Source organism: Canis lupus, chromosome 3, assembly GCF_011100685.1.
Source record: "Canis lupus familiaris isolate Mischka breed German Shepherd chromosome 3, alternate assembly UU_Cfam_GSD_1.0, whole genome shotgun sequence".
NCBI lineage: Eukaryota > Metazoa > Chordata > Mammalia > Carnivora > Canidae > Canis > Canis lupus.
The window spans coordinates 66,962,397-66,986,740 of record NC_049224.1 but is presented as its reverse complement, the minus strand read 5'-3'; the positions used below and the strand labels follow the sequence as shown (position 1 = coordinate 66,986,740).

The 24,344-nt window shown below is 41.7% G+C and overlaps 1 long non-coding RNA gene across 3 annotated transcripts in view; it reads left to right on the top strand.

Annotated features, from left to right (window-relative positions):
* Positions 1-24,344, top strand: part of LOC111094898 — an 82,402-nt gene that overhangs the window by 22,942 nt on the left and 35,116 nt on the right. For all 3 annotated transcript variants that reach the window (XR_005357228.1, XR_005357230.1, XR_005357229.1), the window contains exons 2-4: positions 6,793-7,783; positions 10,315-10,410; positions 19,619-21,734. This is a non-coding gene — a long non-coding RNA (uncharacterized LOC111094898). The remainder of the gene's footprint in view (positions 1-6,792; positions 7,784-10,314; positions 10,411-19,618; positions 21,735-24,344) is intronic.

The window sequence follows — 24,344 nt, the reverse complement described above, 5'->3', positions numbered from 1 at the left end:
GCTTCTCTCACAAGATTTTTGTGAAGATTTAAGAGGTACCATATATGTATATATAACCCTGGCCTGAGTTTGTTGAGCTTTAGATGCTAAATAAATATCAGCTCCTTTATCATTTTTCACAAGCTCGACAAGTCTCTGTACTAGACGCTACAGACAAGGCAAAGATGAATATGACCTGGGTCAGAATGGTACATAGGTTTTATTTCATGTGACAGCCCTCATGGAATGTGCACTTCAGGGAGAACCTTGTAGAGATGAATTTTAGGGGTCAGCAGGGAAAAGGAGCATCACTGATTAGCCATGTCCTCAGACTCAGGAAGGGACATTGGAGGATAGCACCACCCCACATTTGCCATCACAGACACAAACCCTGCTTTGGGTTCCCCCCTGCTTTGGGGAAATCAAAGCTAAGGGAGTGTGAAATTCCTGGAGAAGAAATGCATGGCTATTGAGCACAATATCTGGTAGTGGTAGGTACTTTTACAGGTGTTACGTCTAGAATCCTCTCCACAAACTGGAGATGATTGAGTTATTATCCCCATTTTATTATACATGCGGAAGTTGATGCTCAGATGGGATAAGTAGATTTCTCAAGTTCTCACTAGATAGGAAGTGGTGGAAATGACATTTGAACCCAGAACTCTGATTCTAGAGGCCTTATTTGCAATTACTAACTGTTAAACTGAGGTTTTCAAGTAGAGTCCTTTAAAAAAACTGAGGCAAAATGAAGTAGTTTAAGGTTTGTCAAAGTGGACTAATTTTAACTGTATAGCTTGTGAAATTCTTAAATAGATTGGGTAATTTAAATACACATTATAACAATGAGTCAGATTAAGTTCCAGAACTTTCTCACCTTTCTAGAAGATTCCTTTGTGTGTTTTCTCAGTCAATAACCTCTTCACCTAGAGATGACCACTATTCTAATACATACCCTCAGTGATTTGACAGTTCTTTAACTTGATAAAAATGGCATTTTATAGTAATTTTGCTTTTGCATCCTGCTTCTTGGTTCAACATAATGTCTGTGAGATTTATCATAATGTATTAGTACTTTGTCTTTTTTTTATCTGTTGTTAAGAATACATCCCAATTTATTTATCTAATCTCCTCTTAGGAGACATTTGGATTATTTACAATTTTTTGCTTATTGTGAATAAAACTGCTGTCAGTGTTCTTGTAATGTCTTTGGGTGAATGAATATATGCCTTTATTCTCTTGAGTGTATGCCTACTAGTGTAATTACTGGACCACAGGTTTGGTGACTATTTAACTTCAGTAGATATTGCCTTTTCCAGTGGAAGCTCCACAGAGTCAGAGCAGGGGCTCCATCTCTGCTACATCCCCAGAACCCACGGCAGCTCCTGGCTCAGAGTCAGTGCTAATGAGCTGTTTGTGAGTACATGAAAATATTTGCATACTGTGCATTTTGGTTTTCATGTTTCATTGAACAGAGGTCAGACTCTCTCTCCCTGTGCCCAGAGCAGCCGTGTTAAAACAGATATTTTCGTATTTTTTTTTATTTTGTACAGAGAGAGAGAGAGAGAGCAAGAATGTGAGCAGGCATGGAGGGACAGAGAGGGAGGGGGAGAGAGAATCTCAAGCAGACTCCCCACTGAGTGTGGAGCCTGAGGTAGGGGCTCGAACTCACAACCCTGAGATCATGACTTGATCCCAAATTAAGAGTCAGATGTTCAATTGACTGAGCCACCCAGGCCACCCCCACCCTTAAAAAGATTTACTTTTTTTTTTTTTAGGATTTCATTTATTTATTTATTTGTGTGTGTGTGTGTGTGTGTGTGTGAGAGAGAGAGAGAGAGAGAGGCAGAGACATAGGCAGAGGGAGAAGCAGGCTCCATGCAGGGAGCCCGATGTGGGGTTAGATCCCAGGACTCCAGGATCATGCCCTGAGCCAAAGGCAGATGCTTAACTGCTGAGCCACCCAGGCGTCCCAAGATTTAGTTATTTGTAAAACAAATATTTTATAAAGCCTCCTTAAATATTTGGAAATGAAGTTCACAGATGTTACAACCTGTCTACATGCATATCTTTTTTTTTAATCACTATGGTGTTTTAACTCTTCTACAAAGGAAAAACTAAAGAAAGTAATTTATAGTAAGGTAATGAGAATTTCAATATACAAATGCCTGGGGATGACTGCATCGGAAGACACAATGAGACACATGGGTAACTTGCAGCTATACATGTGATCCATACAAATGCAGAGTGAGGTGAGAGAGATCTGATGGTCTTGTAACTCCTGTCTTGAGTTGCACTGTTGTTGGTGTGATTTTCCAAGTGGTGATCCACTTTTGGTAATATTTCTAATAGAAGATAGTATAATAGTACAATCTTCCCTCACTTGCTTCTGGAAAATTCATTGCCTGTTAAAACTGTGTCAGAATGCTTTCTTTATGTGAAATGTAATTGGGGTCTAGGTTCAAATAACTTCTTCAACTACTGGAACATTCTGTGGGTATTATGTGGCATGACACATATCCTTCATTGAACAGGATTATTTCATGCATCACAAAGAGTGTCTACTCTTTATGGTCCTCAATTGTGAAATACCAGTTAGTGCCCTCTTGTCACAGTGCCAATTATCCCCCCAAATTCCCAAAATATCCTTGGTACTATCCCCATGAGAACCACAGGTCTAATTTAACACCTTCATTCTATGGATGGGGGAAATCTTGGGAAAAGGAGAATTGTCTCCTGGATCATACAAGGACTTGGGGCATGGACCATAGTCTCCTGACTCCTTGGTCTACATGAAGATTCTGTCCACAATTGCAGTTGGATCTGGGTCTTTGAGTCAAGTAGACTTGGGTTCCAATGCTAGCTCTGACCTTAGACAAACTGCTTCATCTTTCTGAGCGTTTGTTTCATCATTTGTGAAGTTGAGATTAAAAAATAACATTTACCTTAAAAACTTACTGTGAGGATTAAGCCAGATTATGAATACAAATCCCTGGCACATAGCGAGATCTCCATACATGGTATCTATTATTATACCCCTTTAAAGCTCATTTATTTAAGTGCCAACAGAAATTGGTGCATTACATTGCTGGGGAAATTCTTCCTTTGAACTTTTCTCTGTAGAGAAGCACTAGTTCAGCTTTATCTTTTGTTTCCAATACTTCAAACAATCCTTTTCCAGGGCCAAGTGTCCTTTTAATCCCTTCCCCACCAAAGCTGTTCCAAACCACAGTCAAGGACAAAATGTCTTAGGCCGAGTAGCTTGGAGCATCCTAACACTAAGAAGAAACCTTGGGGTTGTGATTTGGGGAAAGACAGAAGATGACATTTAAAAAAAATTATTTTATTTAAAAAAAAGGATTTTATTTATTTATTCATGAGAGACATAAAGAGAGAGAGGCAGAGACACAGGCAGGGGGAGAAGCAGGCTCCATGCAAGGAGCCCCATGTGGCACTCGATTCTGGAACCCCAGGATCATGCTCTAAGCTGAATGCAGGTGCCCAAATGCAGAGCCACCCAAGTGTCCCTAAATTTTTTAAAATTTAAATTCAGTTTAATTAACATATAGTGTAGCATTAGTTTCAGAGGTAAAATTTAGTGATTCATCAGTTGCATATAACACCCAGTGCTCATTCTTTTTTGTTTTTTAAAGATTTTACTTATTTATTCATGAGAGACGCAGAGAGAGAGAGGCAGAGACACAGGCAGAGGGAGAAGCAGGCTCCACGCAGGGAGCCCCATGTGGGACTCTATCCCAGGTCTCCAGGATCACGACCTGAGCTGAAGGCAGACGCCCAATCGCTGAGCCACTCAGGCATCCCTCCTAGTGCTCATTCTGATGAAGACATTTTTGAGCACTTGTTTTGTACCAGATGAATTGCACATAGTCTATTTCATTCTCTTAACACCCTGGGAGGTCGATATTGTTTACTATTACTTCCATTTTACAAATGAGAAAGTGAGGACTCTACACTGCTGAATTCCTTCCTCCAGGTCACAGAGCCAACCTTGAAATCAAGTCTGATTTGGGTTCTTTCAAAGGCAGCCTCCGGGAGAAGGATATGGGTGCTAGTAGTTTATTTGGAGGGAGTATATGTTATTAATGTATTGCTCCTCAGCTCTGAAGCAGTCTTCAATATATGCTCCATGATAAAGGAATTCCCTTACATATTTCTCCTTTAAAGTGAGCATGAAGTCAATCTTCTCAGTAGGGGTTGCTGGAGGGATGGATATTGCAGAAGAGGAAGGTCTCCTGCCATTTATCTACAAAATAGAGCTCAACGAAGGGGGTGAGGACATTCAATGGGGCCTCCATTAGCTATGGGCCAAAATGCGGCCCTTTGGCAACTTTGCAGGCTCTGCAAAGGCTTTGTGCAGCCCTTTCAACATGGCAGCATAGCCATACTCTCTGAAGGACTCCTGGGCCTGTTGGATCCCTGACTCCCCCATCCTAAGATCAGTTTCTGGTTGTCTATTTTCTCACATGCTCTCTGGAGGGTGGCTTCTTGCACTCCTCGCACTTCTTGATCAGCCCCAGCCTGGCCAAAGCAGTAGACTTTTCTGCTCTCCAGTGGGCAGAGTCACACCTTTTCCAGAGATGTCCGGATCCTTCCCAAGTTTGGTTTTTGCATGGATACTCATCCTAAGCCAGAAGGTGCCTTGTAAAGTTTCCTTGTATCTTACAGTTACTCAATCATCATTCGTGGTTCTTTGTACTAAGCTTGTTCTGTTTGAGTTGCTAAGGTTTCTGTCTCTTGATTGGACCCAGATTATCATAGGAGGTGACCCTAGGGAGAGGAGAAGGAAAAAAGCCAATATAGAATGTGCTAATGAGTGCACTTGACACTCATTCACACTTGTGTCACCTTGAGAGTCGGGGTGCCACACAGTTCAGTATTGTTCCAGCAAGAGGCAAGGGGGCTGAATATGAATGGTATGAATCCAACAATTTCCATCCCTCATTGGTTGAGCATTGCTCTATGGGGACCTTAACATCCTGGTGCTTTTGTCCTGCCTTGCATGCTTGGGCTGGCCAGGGCATAGTTCTGCAGCCAGAAAAAGCCCTTGGGTACTGAGAAGCAGTTCCTTGATGATAAGATATCTGTGTGCACGGGAACTCCATGTGTGCATGGGAACTCCACTGAAGCTGTGGGTGAACTCTAGGCTGGACTACAGAGATGTAAGTGGGCACTGACGTATTTACTAGTGACATGTTGCAGGATGCTGGATGACAAAAGGAAATTGATCAGCTGGATGCCGATCAATGACACAGACTGATGTAAGGGTGAATTTTCTGGAAAAGCCAGTTGCAGAGGATCAAACGTTTTCTGACTAGTATAATTTAATTGTACGGTCAGTGTTTGCTATAGATAATTGGGTTTTTCTTTGACCTTGACAATCTCACCGGCTTGCTGTCTACACTGGAAGCACCATTTTCTAACTGTTTTAAATATAATAAGCCAAACCTGGCTCCCACTGCCACGTTCAGGAGGTGCTGATGGCTGCGGTACCCAACCAGTAAAAAGGCAGTAGTGTTTGTATTTTCCATTTTGCCCTTTACAAGAGCATTTCAGCTGAAGCAAGAAGCTTTTTTCTTCACCCTGGGTTTTTAATAGAAATCTTGGTGGCATGAAGCCGTTTTAGTTCTGAGCGCCAGCTTGTAAAGTTCACTGGTGACAAAGCTCTGTTCTGGCATGGAACGCAGTGGGTACCAAGGAGAGAGATGCTAATCAGCAGGAACACCAGAATAAAAATCTAAGCAGGAGACAAGTTTATTAAAAGGGTCATGGACAGTGTTTGTGGGTGATGTGGGCCGATCGTTATTTCTATACTAAAAATTTGTATTACTGACATTCTGCAATAAGTCAACAAATGTATATGGTTTCCCAACTGGCAATGTATTTTTTTTTCTATATTTAAAATGTATTGGTGAAAAAAGAAGGAGGAAGCTTATAGTGTCCCGAAATGGAAACATCTTTGAGGTGTGGTGGTCAGTGACAAAAGCAATATGCAGAACAGTGTTGAGTAGCTACCTATTGTATGAGAAAGAAGGAAAAAAATATAGCTATGTTTGCTTATATTTATATAAAAAATACAATAAAAATATCTGATAAGGAAGGCAGAAACAGGGGTGAGATTTTTCAACCTATAACTTTTATATTGTTTTGATTTTAAAATCCTGACAATGTATTTCCTGTTCAAGTAAAGAAATAGCAAAATGCCCAGTGAAGAACATAATCGTTGGAAAGCAGGCCTCTGTTCCGTGATCATTTTTTACAACCTTTGAAGGTAGCTTCAGATGGGGAAATGTATTCCATAAAATTCAAATTCAAATGCACATAGTGAATCCTTTGCAAACATTTAGGGCATGAGTGGAAATTTTTTACATCCATGCTCATGGAAATTTTTTACATCTATGCTGCTATTTACCATCCTGCCAGCAGGGGGAAGTGTTTCTCCGTTTTTCTTTGTGCCTTCGTCTAACTCCCCAACTTCAGATGCAAAACCAACCAAGAATTCTCTAATTCAAATCTATGCACAAAATGCACCACATTTTCTAGATTCATGGTGTTGCTCTCTCATCCCGAAAACCTTTTGGGGACTTGGAGCTTCCAGCAGGCTGCTAATGATTATTCAAAAGGGGCTGATTATTGGGCTTGCCGGTGTAAAGTCTTTCTTCCCTCTTCTCTGCTCCCTTGTCATTCCACTCGGGCCCCCATACATCACTTTCCATAATCAGGTCGGAGGAGAAAACCCTTAAATTATGAAAATTCACAGCGCGTGCTCTCTCTCTCTCTCTTTGTTTTACTTTGCAGATGAGACCCAGGATTTGGAAGGCAAAACAAACAAATAAACAAACAAATATGAACAGGGCAGATTTGGGACCTTCACAAAGGGTGCCAAAGTTAAGAAAGGCTGAAAGAATGAATCTTGGGGGAATGTTTGTCTCTGCGCCTGGCTGGCCCCGCTCCTGCCAGAACTCCTCACATCTTCACAATAGGAGCCATTTTGCAAAGGCTGAGATGAAAGCTCAGAGAGAATGAGCAACTCGCCCAAGTTCATGTTGCTGCAAAATGATAGAATTGGAGATGGGTGCCAGACTGCAACCTAGGAGGAAACACTGAAGTGTTTTTTCCCCCGACATCATACTAAATAAACCAAGGCAGTGCCTCCCCCTGTGCTCTCTTTGCTGCCTCTGCCCCCAGTCTCTGTCCTGCTCTCTCTCCTCTTGGTGTCTCTGAAGAGAGAAAAGGGAGAAGGAGAAGCTGCCCCTGAGAGGCTCCTCAGATGTTCAGGGGGAAGCTGTTCTTGGGTGTACACTGGCAGTGATTCCTTTTGAAAAGGCAGCAGCATTGAACTGCCCAAGGTCAGAGATGCCCAGAGCTGTGGACTTGGGGAAGTGCCAGGGAAGGTGGCAGTGTGCTGTTTCCAAGCTGCACGGGAGCATTTCGTGCTTGTGTGTGAGTGTATGTTTGAGGATTCCTGCGTCCTCATCCCCACTCCCTGGCAGTGCTCACAGATGAAGGAGATGGTCAAGATGCAGATTTGGACACTTTGGAACATCGCATGGACTAAGTACAATAGTGAACAAATAACAACCTTGAAGACTTTTTACCCCAAGTGAAGTATGTGAGAGTGATCTTGGGTGGCATGGCATCCAGCCTCTGAGACAAATATCACCAGCACACCTGGGGAGAGAGCTGTCGCCCTTTCCAATGCTGAGTAGGACCAGGAGAAATCACCTTTTGTGGAAGCAACACTTTAGCAACTTTTCAACAAGAGCTACAGTGCCCTTTCAACAGAGAGGTACAAGGAGCAGGCTGGTGTCCTTGGGTGGGGGGTGGCACTAGTACCCGGCTAGAATTTTCTTTGGTTGTTTTATTTCCCTTTGGTTATGATTCTATTTATGACAAAAGATTATGGTTTTCTTTATGGTAGTGATAAGTTGTCCTTTTTAAAAGCAGGCATTTAAGCAAAAAAGTCAACCTAAAGGAAAATAGTTGAGTAAATATAGGATGGGGGTATGTAGATGCTGTAACACAATGAAGTGGCTCTAAATGGTTGAAACGTGGAGGATGCCGTATTGGATTATCTCTACATGTGCCTTCCATCTCAGATAATTCAGGACTCTAATGCCATCATTTTAAAATCAGAAGGAAAATTGGAATTGTGTCATTTCAGAACAGAAAAAGTTGATCTAGTCCAATCTCCCCATTTTAGAGTTGATGAAATGTAAGCTGAGAGGGAGGTGACTGGCCGAAGGTCACAGAGTTCTGTTGGCTACTAACATGTGTGTGTGTATGCGCATTTGTGTGTGTGCAGTTTTGGGGTGGGGAGGGATGAAGCAGGGAGAGCAGGTCGAAATAGTAGCCAAATATGGCTCTGCTTTCAGTAATTCAAGTTGTCTCAGCACCATGGAGGGAAAAAGGAAAGAAGAGGGGGACGCAGTCTTTGAACAACGTGAAAACCCCTAGATAACAAGAGGGAAAATATCCTGAAAATCTAAGTTTCTTTTGCTTGCTGCAGCAGCAAGGCCAAGAGCTGGCGGGTTTCCCTCAGTAATCTCAGCAGTAGCTTTTTGCTGCGGAATGTAGCGTTAAATACGATAGGTCAGCATTAAGCTTGAACAAAATGTGATGACTGATTAGGAAATGAACGGTAAGTCATGGATCATGGTGATGCTTATCAACATCCTCCCACCCCCGCCCCCACTGGAACAAACAAGGCTACACTTGCAGGCTCTCGAAACTGAACCCCGATGGCCTTGTCCTTGGGACAATGTAGCTCTGGCTGTGACAGTCATCTAAGAGGAAATCAGGTGTCACAGGGAGAAAAGACTCCACTGTGCTTTCAGATGCTTCAGGAGGGATGCTGTGGGGGGCTGGGGCCCCTGGCTTCCCCTGCACTGTGAGATCTACTCCAAGTCTTGCTTTCTGATGTGTTTACTGAGGTTACAACAGTGGGGCAGTGAGGCACAACAGTGCCTTAGATTAAAGGCAGCCTCCCTTGTGGATGGGGCAGAGGAGCCCCATGCATGATCCAGGACAGGAACTTAATATATATTTATGGAATGGAGGACCGCAAAGCTGGATAAATCAGTCAACGGTCAATCAGTGGGTTTTATCTGGTGCCTGGCATAGAGCTGGCCTACTGCTCACCCACATTCCTATGTGGACAAGCTGATTTTGCAGTGCCCCTATTTCTTCATGCCTAAACTTTACGTAAGAAACTGCATTCTATAAATATGTTGTTGGGACGGGAGAGATGAGTCTGGTGAGTGTGGGGAGTGTTTATTCATTCACTCATTCAATCATTCATTCATCCAACCAACTGATATTTATTAAGCACTTAGTGCAGAGATAGTCTAGGCTCCTTCCTATAAAGGCTGAAACTTAGTGTTATGAAACACCGTGTGCCATACTTGTTGTAAACATTTTCCTATATGGGGCATTTCATCCATATCATTGTCCTAAAAGAGGTATAATTATTACTTTCATTTTAGAAGGGGAAACTGAGGCACTGAGCTAAAAAGTCATGAGGAAAGGTGGGATATGTCAGACACCATGATCAGGAGAGACTTTAGGAGAAGTACACTTAGGCAGGGGCTAGAAGTTTACATTTCTTGTGCATTTCCAAAATCCATGGTTCCCTTTCCAATCACCCCACTTCCACCCCACCATTATTTGGTCAGGCTATCGTGCAGTTCATTGTCATTGCAACTACCTTCTAAGTAGACTGGTCCTCCTTGCAGCCCGAGTGGTGTGACAGCTGTGAGGATAACAAAGAGATTGACCGAATTGATAGGCTGGCTTACTTATTGCTCTGTTGACCTTACCAGGGTGTGGCTTATTAGTGGCCCCTAAATTTGAAGGATAGAAGGCTCAGACCTCTGGGGTGACACATAGCATGGAGTCACAGCTCGCCACCATGCACTGGCTCTTGGGGAGGCCTGGTATACAGCTTCTCTTCCCTGAAGCATGAAGTCATGGCCATTTACCATGGGAATGGGGGCAGAAAATAACACAGTGGTGGGAGCAGTAATCAGAATAATTTGATATGTGCATTTAATACATTAAGTTTCAAGGCCTTTCACCTCCAGATCTCACCTGGGTATCCCAATGACCTTGTGAAGCTGAGGCTGTTATGCACATTTGGAAGATCAGAGGCCGGGAGGCTGAGAAGCTTCAGAAGTTTACCTAAGACCGTGTAGCTGGTGGAGGACAAAGCCAGGGCTTGAACTTTCTTAGAAATGAAAAATCCGTCAATCCATCTGACCATAGGCTAGAGAGATAACATCTTTCTTTGCAGCAACAATAATCACCATTTAGTGTTTTCAGTGTGGACCCTGTGTTGGATTCTGATCCAGGAGCCTTAAACATGTAAACTCACTCAATCCTGTTACATACTGCCCATGGCAAAGCGTCTGGTGTGTGGTAAGAGCTCAACATTAACTCATAAGGCTTTAGTTTTGGATAAGTGGAAACTGAGGCCCAGAAGGGTTAAGTAAGTTGTCCAAAGTTATCCTGTCGGTAAACAATGGGGCCATCTGGCTATGAGGTCCAGTTCTTGTCTCTGATGCCCGCTGCAGGCCAGCCTGCCTCCTGGGGGTTGGGCACCCAGTGCTCCAGTGCGTGTTGTGGGGGGTACACACTGAGGTTTCAACTTTTGCAGCTTGCCTCTGACAGCACTTAGGTTTTATTCATTTTCTTTTTTTTTTTTTTTATTGGTGTTCAATTTACTAACATACAGAATAACACCCAGTGCCCGTCACCCATTCACTCCCACCCCCCGCCCTCCTCCCCTTCTACCACCCCTAGTTCGTTTCCCAGAGTTAGCAGTCTTTACGTTCTGTCTCCCTTTCTGATATTTCCCACACATTTCTTCTACCTTCCCTTATTTTCCCTTTCACTATTATTTTCATTTAAATTACCCTATAAAGCCATTTAAGCTTTGTGTCTTTAGCTGTGTAGAGACCATTGGAACCACTGCCACCTCTGTGGTTCCCTTTGGAAGCCACTCATTTTCCTTCACTCGGGAGCTGCTGAGAATTGGGGGTATTAGGCAAGAAATTTTTTCCCCTCATCGTGCCTGGGGGATTCATGTCTCTTGGAGATGTTGGTAGAACTCCCTCCCTGTGAATGCAATTGGATTTGGAATTCAAGTGTGAGGGTTTCCTGTTTTGAATTTTGCCAAAGTTGCAAACATAAAGCTGTTTCCTAAGTAGACAATGCACTGGCACTCCTCGTCTCTACTCTAGGCTGCAGCTTTATGTTTACTTTCCCTTATTTCAAACAGAATTTGTGGGGCCTTGTGCTCATACATACAGAGAAGCCAAATGGAGGTGGATCTGGACTCTGTTTCCAGGCATCCGGGAGGTGGCAGAGAAAGGGCAGATGATTCCCAGTGGAAGCATTTATCAAGGAGGCAGAATTTTAGCTAAAGTTTGAAAGACTTTTGGAATTTGATTGATGGAGGAAGAAGGCAAGAGCAGCAAGCCATGTATCTGACAAGGGGTTAATACCCCAAAAATATAAGAAACTCAAAATAACTTACTAGTTTAAGAAAAACAATACACCTGATTTAAAAAAAAATAGACAAAGGATCTGAATAGATGTTTTCCCAGAAAAGACTTAGAAATGGCCAGCATGTGTATGAAAAGGTGCATATCATCACTAGTTATCAGGGAAGTGCAAATCAAAATTACAATGACAAAAAACTAAAACCAAGACCAACAAAACAAAACAAAACAACTATAATGACATTGAGTTAGGGTGTCCCTAACCTTACCTGTTACAATGGTCATTACCAAAAAGACAAGATAATAAATGCCGTTGGGCATGTGGAGAAATTGGAACCCACATATCCTGTTGGTGGGAGTGTAGATTAGTAGAGCTGCCATGGAAAACAGTAGGGAGGTTCTTCAAAAAATTAAGAAGTGGTCTCACTTCTAGGTGTCTGTATATAAAGGAAATGAAATCAGCATCTCATTATTTGCACCCCCATATTCATTGCAGTATCATTTGCAATAGCCAAGATATGAAAACAACTCAACTGTCTGTTGATGGATGAATGAATAAAGAAAATGTAGTGTATAACTACAATGGAATATTACTCACTGAAAAGCAGAAGGAAATCTTATCTTTCATGTCGATATGGATGAACCTGGAGGATGTTACGCTAAGTGAAATAAGCTTGATACAGAAAGACAAATACTACATGACCTCACTGATATGTGGAGTTTAAAAATGTTGGACTCATAGCAGCAGAGAGTAAAATGGTGGTTTCCAGGAGTTGAGGGGAAGGGGAAATAAAGAGATGTTGGTCAAAGGGTATAAAGTTTCAGTTATGCAAGATGCGTAAGCTCTGGAGATCTACTGTGCAATATGGTGACTGTAGTTAATAATACTGTATTGTACACATGAAATTTGCTGAGAGTAGATCTTAAGTGTTCCCACCACACAAGAAAGATGGTAACTATGTGAGGTGATGGCTATGTCATTTAGCTTGATTGTGGTAATTGTCTCACAATGCATACTTGTATCAAAACATCACAGTGTACACATGAAATATATTCAATTTTTATTTGTCAAGTTTACCTCAAGAAAACCAGAAGGAAAAAAACACCTCAAATACCACAGTCTGGATGGCTTAAACAACAGAAATGTATTCCCTCACAGCTCTGGAGGCTGGAAGTCCAAGATCAAGTTTTGGACAGGCTTGGTCCTGGTTTACAGATGTGCATGCTTTGTGTCCTCACAGGGTTTTTCTCTGTGCACGCATCTTTGGCGTCTCTCTCTGCCTCCAAATTCCCTTTTATGAGAACACCGTCAGATTGGTTTAGGGCCCACTCTAACAGCCTCATTTTTACTTACTCACTTCTTTAAAGGTCCCACCTCCAAATACAGTCACATTCTGGGTACTGGGGCTTAGGGCTTTAATATATGAATTTCAGAGGGTCACAGTTCAGCTCATGACATAAATCAAGGCAGACATTTTATGTAACCATTTTTAATGTTTTTAATAATCCCATGACTGATACTGTTAGTAACTTCGTTTTCAGATATAAAATCTGAGGCAAAAAGAGGTGAGATATCTTGTTTCTGGTCACAAATGGCAAAGCCAGGATTTAACTACATCCAGATATGTCTGATAAGTGTCTTCATTCTTACCACCTAATCTGGCCAAAATGGAACCTGGATGTCTTCATGATGGGTATGTTTAGGTTGTGACCTAGGGCCTACTGTACCTTATTATCAGCTCCTCCTAAGTAGGTGTGGAAAAACAGCACCAGCAGGGAAAGTTTCCCACAAAGAAGGAAAACACAGGCAGGGCTTCATTATTTTTCTGATAGATATTTTGATCTTGTTAGGGAGTGGCAGTTTTGGGAGGGCATGGCTGGCTGTGTACATGGGGTTGCATCATGGGATTGGCATTCCAAGCTCAGGAGGAGATGGTGATGGCTCCTTGGACTAGCTCCATCCCTGGGGATAAAGAACAGGTCAATTGTTCTGAAGTTCAGCTGACTGAAGCATAAGGATCTAAAATAAAAAGGAGGGATGCCTGGGTAGCTCAGCAGTTGATCTACCCTGTCTTCAGCTCAGGACGTAATCCTGGGTCCGGGGATCGAGTCCTGCATCTCACTCCCTGTGAGGAGCCTGCTTCTCCTTCTGTCTATTTCCTCTGTCTCTGTCTCTCTCTGTGTGTCTATCATGAATAAATAAATAAAATCTTAAAAAAAATAAAATGAAAAGGAATGATGTTAGTAGAATCATGTCTCCTCAAAAAGGTATGTTGAAGTCGTAACCCCGGTACCTGCGAATGTGACTTTATTTGGCAATAGGATCTTTGCAGATGTAATTGGTCAGGACAAGGCTATACTGAGTTAGGGTGTCCCTAATTCCAATGATTGGTGTCCTTAGAAGAAGACCCTGTGAAGACAGAGATTGAAGTGATGCCTCTAAAGCCAAGGACATCATGGATTGCTGGCTAGGAGAGAGGCATGGGATGGATTGTCCCTCAGAGGCTGTAGAAAGAAACAGCTTTTTGCACTTCTAACTTCCAGAACTGCAAGACAATGCATTTGTGTCATTTTAAAAAAATATTTTATTTATTTATTCATGAGAGGCACAGAGAGAGAGGCAGAGACATAGGCAGAGGGAAGGAGGGAGAATCAGACTTCCTGCAGGGAGCCCAATGTGAGACTCATCCAGAGAACCTGGGATCATGCCCTGAGTTGAAGGCAGATGCTCAACCACTGAGCCACCCAGATGTCCCCAATTCTGTCATTTTAAGCCACCCAGGTTTGTGGAACTTTGATAAGGCAGCCCTAGGAAACTAATATAGACAGGAAGGGAGAAACATTCACAGAAATAATTGCTCCGGATGATAATAAGTCTGAGTCAGAGAGAATGGAGATGCAGACTGTGTCTGGGGACTTAGAGGAAAGAACAGTTTTAAAGGAGGGGGGAATTTTGGTCTCAGAATCTCCATACAAATGGATAGATTATAAGAAAGAAAAGAAATGAATGACAAAAGGTGGTAGATGTGCTATTTTAGAGTCACCAAGACTTGGGCTGGAATTCAATGTTGGTATATGCTAAAATGAAGCCATGTACCTACTACTATGTGTGTGTGGGGGTCATTTGTATTAATAAAACCCACAGAGATATTCACGGAAATCAAGGCGTGAGAGGGGAAACAAGCCAGCAGAGAAGAGGATGTGGGTACAGGTGAGGATGCTCGGAAGTGCTGTCCTTAAAGGTGTAATAAGAGTCCTGTGATTCTCTGAAGGGAGTGGCCCAGCTGTCTTGCCTGGCCACAGGTGCTCAGAGGTAGGGTAGTGACGGGGGCTTACACACCTCTCCAGCTAACTGCTGTGGGCTTGATCCAGCTCCAAGTGGAAAAGTGTGACATATTTTTTGTCTTGTTTTACTGAAAATTTCCCCTCACAGGGGGCAGTAACTAAGGAATTTTGACTCTGGACCTAATTATGAATTGTTAATTGGTTGGTGAAGTGGAAGTGACAGAACTATAGGATGAAGCCAGATGGGATTTCTCCTTTTGGGTTGACCATGACCTCCTAGAACTTCCCAGCTCCAGGGAAAAGAAAAGGCACACATAGTCCAGACTGTACCCTAGACTTTGGGAGGAAAGTTTTTTTTTTTTTTTTCCCTTCTTTTCGGAGGAAAGGGTTTTAAAAATTAGGAGGATATCCTTTTCTTTAATTCTTATTGGTAGATGATGAAAATTCCAGAGATTTTCTTACTCTTCCTCCCTCATTCCTTCCTTCTTCCTTTCTCTTCTTTTCTCTCTTTTCCACAACCGAATACCATGCACTTCTACCTTTTATGTGATTCATTGAGGGATATTAAGTTTTAGTATTTAGAAATTGAAGTTAGATATTATTGGAATTTGTGGAAGGCTGAAATTGGTGTTCAGCAAAAAGTCAGGCAGCCTCAAGAAGCTCCCACAGATGGGGGCGCCTGGGTGGCTCAGTTGGTTAAGTGTTTGCCTTCAGCCAGGTCATGATCTCAGGGTCCTGGGATGGAGCTCCAAGTAGGGCTCCCCGCTCAGTGGGGAGTCTGCTTCTCCCTCTCCCTCTGCCACCCCTATCTTCTGCTCTTGCTCTCTCTCTCTCAAATGAATAAAACAACAACAACAACAAAGAAAACAACCTCTCATGGATGGCTGCATCCAGGCTGGCATTCCCACTATATTCTGGAAGGACAATTAGTTATTATGCATCATCAGGGCGGTCTGTTGGTTGTGCTTTTCACGTGTGGCGATTCACACTTGTTAAATATAAATGGCAGTTTGTTTTGTTTCAGCATTATTAATTTAGATTGTTGTACAGTATCAGAAGAATCTCACAGTGTTTTGTTGGCCCTCTTGTGGGAAATAAAAATATTTGCATCACTTGCACTTTGAAGCTATAGTTCTCTAACAACTCTGCCTTAAGATGTATGGTACTGTGGATTCTAATGTGAAATAGCATATTGATTAATTAATACTCAGAAAACTTCATGAGTTTTGCTGTTAGCAAAAACTCTTGATATTATGCATGCTTTCTAGATAAGGAAAAGCCTAAGACAGAGGACTTCTAGGTAACACTCAGGATCACAAAGTTGGCCAGTGGCAAAGTGGGGATTTGAACCCTGGAAGCATGGTTTCAGACTTACTGCTGATAACTACCACACTACCTAGGATGATAAAGAAGAATCATTTATTTCTTTACCAGATGGGTCCTGCAGTGAGATCAGAGCCAAGTGAATGGTCTCTATTCATTTGCAAATGACTTCTCTCCTCACTTGCTGTGGCATCTGGAGGGGTAGTGTCTTACTCCCAAATCCCTAGCCCTTGCTCTATAAGTGGTTGAGTCAAGGCCTTCCCCTCATTGACGTTTTCAATCATCCATGCTGATGACACTAACTAAATATTGTTCTGTCTAGGAACACTATCTCAACAGGAGTCATCCTAGATTCCACTTTGAATCTAGTGCTCCTTGAGGTGAACTGTTGAGATTTCATGATGTTAAACCTCCTCCAGATGGGCACCATCCAGTTGAATATCTGGAAAATGTCGTTTTCTGTTACAATTTCTTAAAATTTATGGAGCTCACTGATGTTAGCTTTTTTTTTTTTAAGATTTTATTTATATGTTTATGAAATACAGAGAGAGAGAGAGAGAGAGGCAGAGACAAAGGCAGAAGGAGAAGCAGGCTCCATGCAGGAGGCAGGATGTGGGACTTGATCCTGAGATACCAGGATCATGCCTTGAGCCAAAGGCAGATGCTCAACCACTGAGCCACCCAAGGTGTCCCTGATGATAGCTTTTTAATCTTTTTTTTTTAAAGATTTATTTATTCGTGAGAGGCAAAGAGAGAGAGAGAGAGAGGCAGAGACACAGGCGGAGGGAGAAGCAGGCTTCATGCAGGGAGCCCCACATGGGACTTGATCCCAGGTCTCCAGGATCACGCCCTAGGCTGAAGACGTCGCTAAACCGCTGAGCCAGCCGGGCTGCCCAGCTTTTTAGTCTTGAGATGAACTTTAGTAATAGCCTATAAGAGAGGAAATAGGAATCCAAAATTGTAATGTTAGTGTCTGGAGCTTAATCAGGGGTAGATTCCAGACTGGACACCAGGATTCCCCAAACTGTCCAGTGTACTTTTCAATTTGTATATAGTAGGAGAATCTGGGATGTTACGGAACTTATAAGATGGGTTTTGCTTATATGTCACATAACATTTGGGCTACAGCTAAAAAATCCAAATAAATATTTATATCTTGCTTTTTTAACTAATGGAAACTGTAGCTTTAAAAGGTTAAGGACATTTGTAGAATTATCATGGACAATAAAATCATGATAATATTACCTAAGGAACTTGATGATATTTTAATGAAAGCTCTGTAAACTGGTCTTTTGTTTTGCACACCATAAACCAAGTAGGTATTCTGCAAAAGATTAAGGACACCCAAAAATATTCAGAAGTGTGTCATTTGTGGAAATTTCTAAGCACCCATGAAGCAAACCGATAGTGCTTTGGACAAACTCAACTGAGTCTACTAATGGAAAGCTTAGAAAAGAAGGTTTGACTAAAGTTTGAATCAAGATCCATTAAAATATTACTTTAAGAGATGAGCCATTTGTGAAATTGGATTTTCGAACAAATGACTGTACCATAATTTGAAATGAATGGATTGTAGTATTGCTTGGGAAGGAAGAAGTTTGTGAATTTAGGAGAGAGATAGTTTCTCAATGACTCTATTCATAATGGCTAAAGAAAACAATGATTATCAATTAATCAGTGCTGGGCTCAGATGCAACCTGTCATTCCTTCTTCAGAGCTACCTCTGTCCTTTGCACATAGTTTCAGTATGGCAATGATCTCACTCTTAGAGTGTTCGTAGCCTATGAGATACAATGGGTAGGGACACTACCTCTTCAATTTTTTAATTTTAATTTTTTTAATTAAAAAAATTTTTTTTTAACTGATGAGGCAAGTAATTCAATGTCACATATGGAATGAGTGGCAGACCAAGGACTGGAACTGAGATCCTTTGATTCAAAGTTCTATGGAAATAAACAAGAGATCAACGAAATGAGGAAAGCAAAGGCTATCTATTCTGAACTTAATATAGCAAAAGAGTCATCTACCATTACTTGTGTTTTGGCCGACTCAAAGACAGGCAGAGGAATGAGAAAGCATGTTAGTGGGAAACAAAGAAGGCTTCAGGTATGTCCTGACTGGAGACTGTGGGCACAGGAAAGCTGCAGGCAGGATATTTCAAAGCTAAACATCCTGTGTGATTGGTTGGGGTGCATATTTGACTTTCTCTGGTTGGTCCTTTGTTGGAAGTGAAGATGCAAATTAGGAGAGTTGTCAGTTATTAATCAAGACCTGACTGTTTTGTCCTGATTGTTATGGGATTTATTGTTTGACTTTCTGGATCAGTTGCTAGAGATAATGATCTCACTTCCATCAAGTCTGACTTACAGTTAGTATGTTGGCTTCCTGAGCTGGTTCTTGTGGGTCATGGATTGGTTTCTTAGGTTGGTTGCTGCAGATTGTGGATCAGAATTCACATGGCTTTAGGTGAGTCATCTCTCTCTCTCTCTCTCTCTCTCTCTCTCTCTCTATATATATATATATATATATATATATATATATTTTTTTTTTTTTTTTATTGGAGTTCGATTGGCCAACATATAGTATAACACCCAGTGCTCATCCCGTCAAGTGCCCTCCTCAGTGCCCGTCACTCAGTCACCCCATCCCCTTGCCTGCCTCCCCTTCCGCTACCCCTTGTTCATTTCCCAGAGTTAGGAGTCTCTCATGTGCTATCACCCTCACTGATATTTCCCACTCAGTTTCTCTCCTTTTCCCTTTAATACCTTTCACTATTTCTTATATTCCCCAAATGAGTGAAACCATATAATGATGGTCTTTCTCCGATTGACTTATGTCACTCAGCATAATATCCTCCAGTTCCATCCATGTCGAAGCAGGATATTTGTCCTTTCTGATGGCTGAGTAATGTTCCATTGTATATATAGACTACATCTTCTTTATCCATTTATCTTTCGATGGACACTGAGGCTCCTTCCACAGTTTGGCTATTGTGGACATTGCTGCTAGAAACTTTGGGGTGTAGGTGTCCTGCTGTTTCAATGCATCTGTATCTTTGGGGTAAATACCCAGCAGTGCAATTGCTGGGTCGTAGGGCAGATCTATTTTTAACTCTTTGAGGAACCTCCACACAGTTTTCCAGAGTGGCTGTACCAGTTCACATTCCCACCAACAGTGCAAGAGGGTTCCCCTTTCTCCACATCCTCTCCAACATTTGTTGTTTCCTGTCTTGTTAATTTTCCCCAGTCTCACTGGTGTGAGGTGGTATTTCATTGTGGTTTTGATTTGTATTTCCCTGATGACCAGTGATGTGGAGCATTTTCTTGTGTGCTTGTTGGCCACATGTATAGGTGAGTCATTTTTATATTTAGTTGGCTGTATATGTGTATATATATGTATACACACACACACACACACACAATGGTAATAATCTCACCCTTGTAGTATATGTAGCCTTTGAACTACTGTGAACAGGGACTCTGCCTCTTTAATTTTTAATTTTTATTTTCTTACAGGTGAGGTGAATTATTCAATGTCACATATGGAGTGACTGGCAGATCCAGGATGAGGACTCAGATTCTCTCAGTTCTGTGGAAATCAACAGAGATCAGCCAGATGAGAAAAATGAAGGCTATTTATCCTGAACTAGCTATAGAAAGGGGAGTCATCCACCAAATCTTATTTGTAGATGATATATATATCATTTGTATACTCAGCCTGTCAGTTCAGTTCTCTTCCTTCTAAATCAGGGGTGGCAAACTTTCCGTAAAGGGACAGATAGAAAGTATGGTCAGCTTTACGAGCTATACAGTCTCTGCTGTGATTACTCAACACTGACATTTTAGCACAAAAGCAGCTCTGGACAATATGTAAACAAGTGGATTTGGCTGTGTTCCAACAAAACTTTATTTATAAAAACAGGGAGCAGGCTTGAATTGGCCACAGGGCTGCACTTTGCTGACCCCCGTTCCATGGTAAAGAGTACACAAAACCAACAAATGTGCATATGACAGCTGCCTCCTGTGCTGTGACTCATTTCCTTTAGTCCTGTTTTCATGCCATTGAAGCCGTGATCACTGTGGTCTAGTTTCTGAGTGACCGTTCAACAACCAAAAAATTTTAAAAAGTTCCATTCAAGAAGCATCGTTCAACAACCAAAAAATTTTAAAAAGTTCCATTATTTTTTCCTTCCTCTCAAAGGATGTTACTTAATAACTGAAGTGATATTTCTTATAATTTTTTCCATCCCCGTTCTCCTATAGCTCATACTCCTCCCCTTTTCAGAACCTCTTTTTTTGTCAAGCATCCCCCCCCCCCAAAAAAAACACTCTCTTGCACAGTGAATCAGCACAGGGTACCATCTTCCTTTTAATACATCACATGTCAGGGACACCTGGTTGGCTCAGCGGTTGAGCATCTGCCTTGGGCTCAGGGCGTGATCCTGGGATCCCGGATGGAGTCCTGCATTGGGCTCCCTGTGGGGAGTCTGCTTCTCCCTCTGCCTATGTCTCTGCCCCTCTTTCTCTCTCTGTGTCGCTCATGAATAAATAAATACATCTTTAAAAAAAATATTACATGTCAGGCAAGAGCTGGTAAGGGCAATGTTATTAAATTGGTATAGATCCTGGCTCTGCCACTTACTAGTCTGTGACCTTGGTCTGTCCTTAGCCTGGTCCCCTTGTGTTTGCAACATGGCTGCCACAGTTCCAGGCATCACACAGAGATGAAAAAAATATATATCCCGAAGAAGTAGAGATAATTTCTCCCTTGTAATCCTTTGAAAGTGAATCATCTCCCAGAAGCTTCCAGGCTGACTCATCTTCATATTTCATTGGCCCAATTGTATCACATGCTCACATCTAAGTCCACATGAGTAAGGGGAATGCGACACCATGTCTGGTTTAGATTAGAGTTGATTAGATTAAGGTGGAATCCCCTGCTGAGATTGGGGGTCCATTCTGCCTTTTCTGACACACATGGCCTTATAGAGGAGGGAGGATGTGAAGGAGCAAAGCTGAGCTTCTGTAGGAAAGATGAAGGAGAGGGGTCAGTACTAAGAAGCCAACCAGCTGTGTCTTTAGCGAGAGGCAAAGAGGTGGGGAAGGAATTGACTAGAGAGAAAAGGTGACAGGAGAAAACTGAGGGCCTATAAGGAATTTATCTCTAGGTTTCTAACTTTCCTTAAAATAGAAACAGTCAAGGGTTTCTTTTCATGGCAGACAGAAGGCTTGGATTTGTTGATGGAGAGCTGCCTCCCATCTTTCCCTGAACACATCATGCATCAGGCCAGGATGGATAACAACAACATTGTCAAATTGGCAAAGCTGGTCTGCCTGTCTTCTCTTCCACCCAATTTGATAACTGCTTTCACTCTTTCCCCCAGTCTTACCTTCCTGTGTCCAAGGACCTTGCATGCTTCGCCATGAACTCACAACGAGGGAACGCTGGCTGCAGAGAGGGGCAGATCTGAGTATGAATCCTGGCTCTGACACTTATTAGTCTGTGACCTTGGGTATGTCACTTAACAGTGATGAAAATTAGTTACTCATCTGTGATGAGCGAAGATGTCTGCTTTCCTTACTTATGCAGTAGCTGTGAGGATTAAATGGAATTTTTCAGTGCCTATGGCAGGTATGTGTGTGTGTGTGTATATATATATATTTGTATATATATGATTTTTTATATTTTAATTTTATATTTTTATATTATATATATATATATATTTTCCCCCTTTGGTAATTAAAGCTGTCTACTCATTGTTCCCTGAAGGCACCTACCTCTTTTGTGATTTTTTTACCTTCACATACAGCTCATGCCCATTCTGCTTCTTACATTCCATTCCACTCATAACACCTTTCCCTCTCTTCTCTACCTCAGATCTTAACTGCTGTCTGAAGTCAGGCTTGACTCCACATTGCTTGTCAAGAACCTCTTGACCCTTCCAGACCAGGTCCTTATTTTCTGAAGGAGCCATCAGGGGTCTGTGGCATTGAGGTTATCACTGGAGAAGCCCTCATGGTGTTGGAGGGGCCCCCGGAATGTCAGCTTTGCCCAGGAGATAAGCAATCCTCGGGGTGTCAGAGCAGGGGAAGCAGTGGGATCCCAGCTCTGGGATGGGGATTGGGTGAAACAATGGAGACGCTAAGTCTAAGCAGAGAGAAATGACACTGGAAACTGCTGGCTAGAGTCCTGTTCTTCTGCCTGTCACTTTTTTTTTTTAATGGACAAATTATATGTGTTATTTGAACATCAGTTTTCTTATCTCCAAATTGGGTTCCATACAGAATGTTTTCTTCCCTCTTATCCTTCCTGAAAATGTAAAGTCCAGAGAGCCAGAGCCTTGTTTTATTTTCAATGTAGTACTTATGTCCAGCTCTTAATGTACTACCTAACTCCTAGTAGGCACAAAATACACATGTTGAAAAATGAAATGAGTGTAAAATAAGAAAACATAGGTGTACATGTTTGTAAACTTCAGTATAAAACAAGTGGAATGTATTTGCTCACCACCTCCAACTTAGCATAGATCTCTGTATGGAACAATCATATAGTTTATGTTAGTTGATAGGCTTCATATCTTATATGGAATGTGGAGCATATGTGAGGTTGTTTTAATCAAAATGTGGAGTCTCTGACAGCAGGGTAATGGATTTCTTATGTCAGACCAGCGTCTATAAATCTTGCCTTCAGGTAGTCTAACATCAAAAGGCAGATAGGTACTATGCATGCCTCTATCTGCCTTCTCTACACTCAAGGGAGGGATTGCTGATAGTGATGAGCCTGGACATGGCCTCCACATTCTTGAATAAAACCATTTTACAGGTGGCTGCTACCAATGGATCAGAGCTGATCCAAATTCAACTTAACTGGAGGCCTATTTTTTTTTTAAATCCTTGGTCTTAATTCAAGCACACTCTCTTTTTGCTTGTTTGTTTATTTTCCTGAAGATCTCCATTGATGGAATCTCCAGTCTTCTTTTGTTGATCATCTCTTTGCTTGTTTAGCCATCAGAAAGTTCGTATCCAAATACAATCTCTCCTGCTGTAAAAATAGGGCTGTCCTTACCCTTCAACCCAGGCAAATATCTCAAAGAAAAATGATTTGGTTTTGCTTCTAGGAAATAAGAGAAATATCAAAGGGGAAATGAATCAATCCACCTCAGTACATAACTGTGAAATTTATTAGAAGAATGCCCCAGTGCTCACAAAGGCCATGCTAGAGCACCAGATTCACTGTTAAGTGCACTGACCTGTTTCTATGATGTGCTGTACTTATCCATGCTTTCTATTTTTTAAAGCCACTTTACAAACATTTCCTAATTGATTTACTGCCCTGGAGCCAGTTTAGAACACAACATGGGTGATTGAAAGACCCGAAGAACTGATTTATAATGAACAATGATGAGTGGAATATGATCCGAACTTGACCAAACAAAGATCCAGAGGCAGACACCCCAACCACTGTTAGCTACCTAGCAGAGGGAGGATTTGAGAGTAAGAAACAAATTATTTCACTTGACTATTGGAGGTTTCAAAAGAGCAAGTTGATTTTTTTTTTTTTAATGAGGAAAAATTCAGTCAGGCAGATTGATTCTCTAGGGCTGTGGGCTGTTCCAGAAAGTGGGAAACTTAAGGTTGCTACAGGACCAAGGTTGAAAGCAGAGAAAGATGCTCTTCCATGATCAGGAAATAAACCAATAAGCTGCCTTCTACCCCACTGCTCCCATCCTCCTCTCTCTCATGGTACATCTGCCTTTAATATATGATTTTGGGAGACTTTACTGTCTCTAGGAATAAACTGAGAATCTGCAACACTCAACCTGTAAGGAAAATACAACCTATCCATCATGCAGGATGCTCCCTGTCAAAGAGATTGTCTATTGATCATAGGTACCAAATTGGGCATTTTGTTATGATTTGTTCTTCCAGGCTTTTAGAAGCAACTCTTCTCATGTTTGCAGAAAATGTATAGTAATAAAATCAACAAGATAGCGCATAGATTCTTATGTTTCAAAAAGGGTTTTGGTCTAGTTTTTATTTATTATTTTAAGAATATATGTCTCTCAACTAAAGATAAAGAATGTTTCTTACCTCCAAATTATTCATTAATTTATAAGTGCATTTACCTAAAAATCATTAAATGAGTAATTACTGTGTACTCCTTATAATTTAGTGAATTGGAAAAGAGTAAGGTGAGTGGGTTTTTTTTTTTTAATTGTTTGTTTGTTTTACCAGCCCTCTC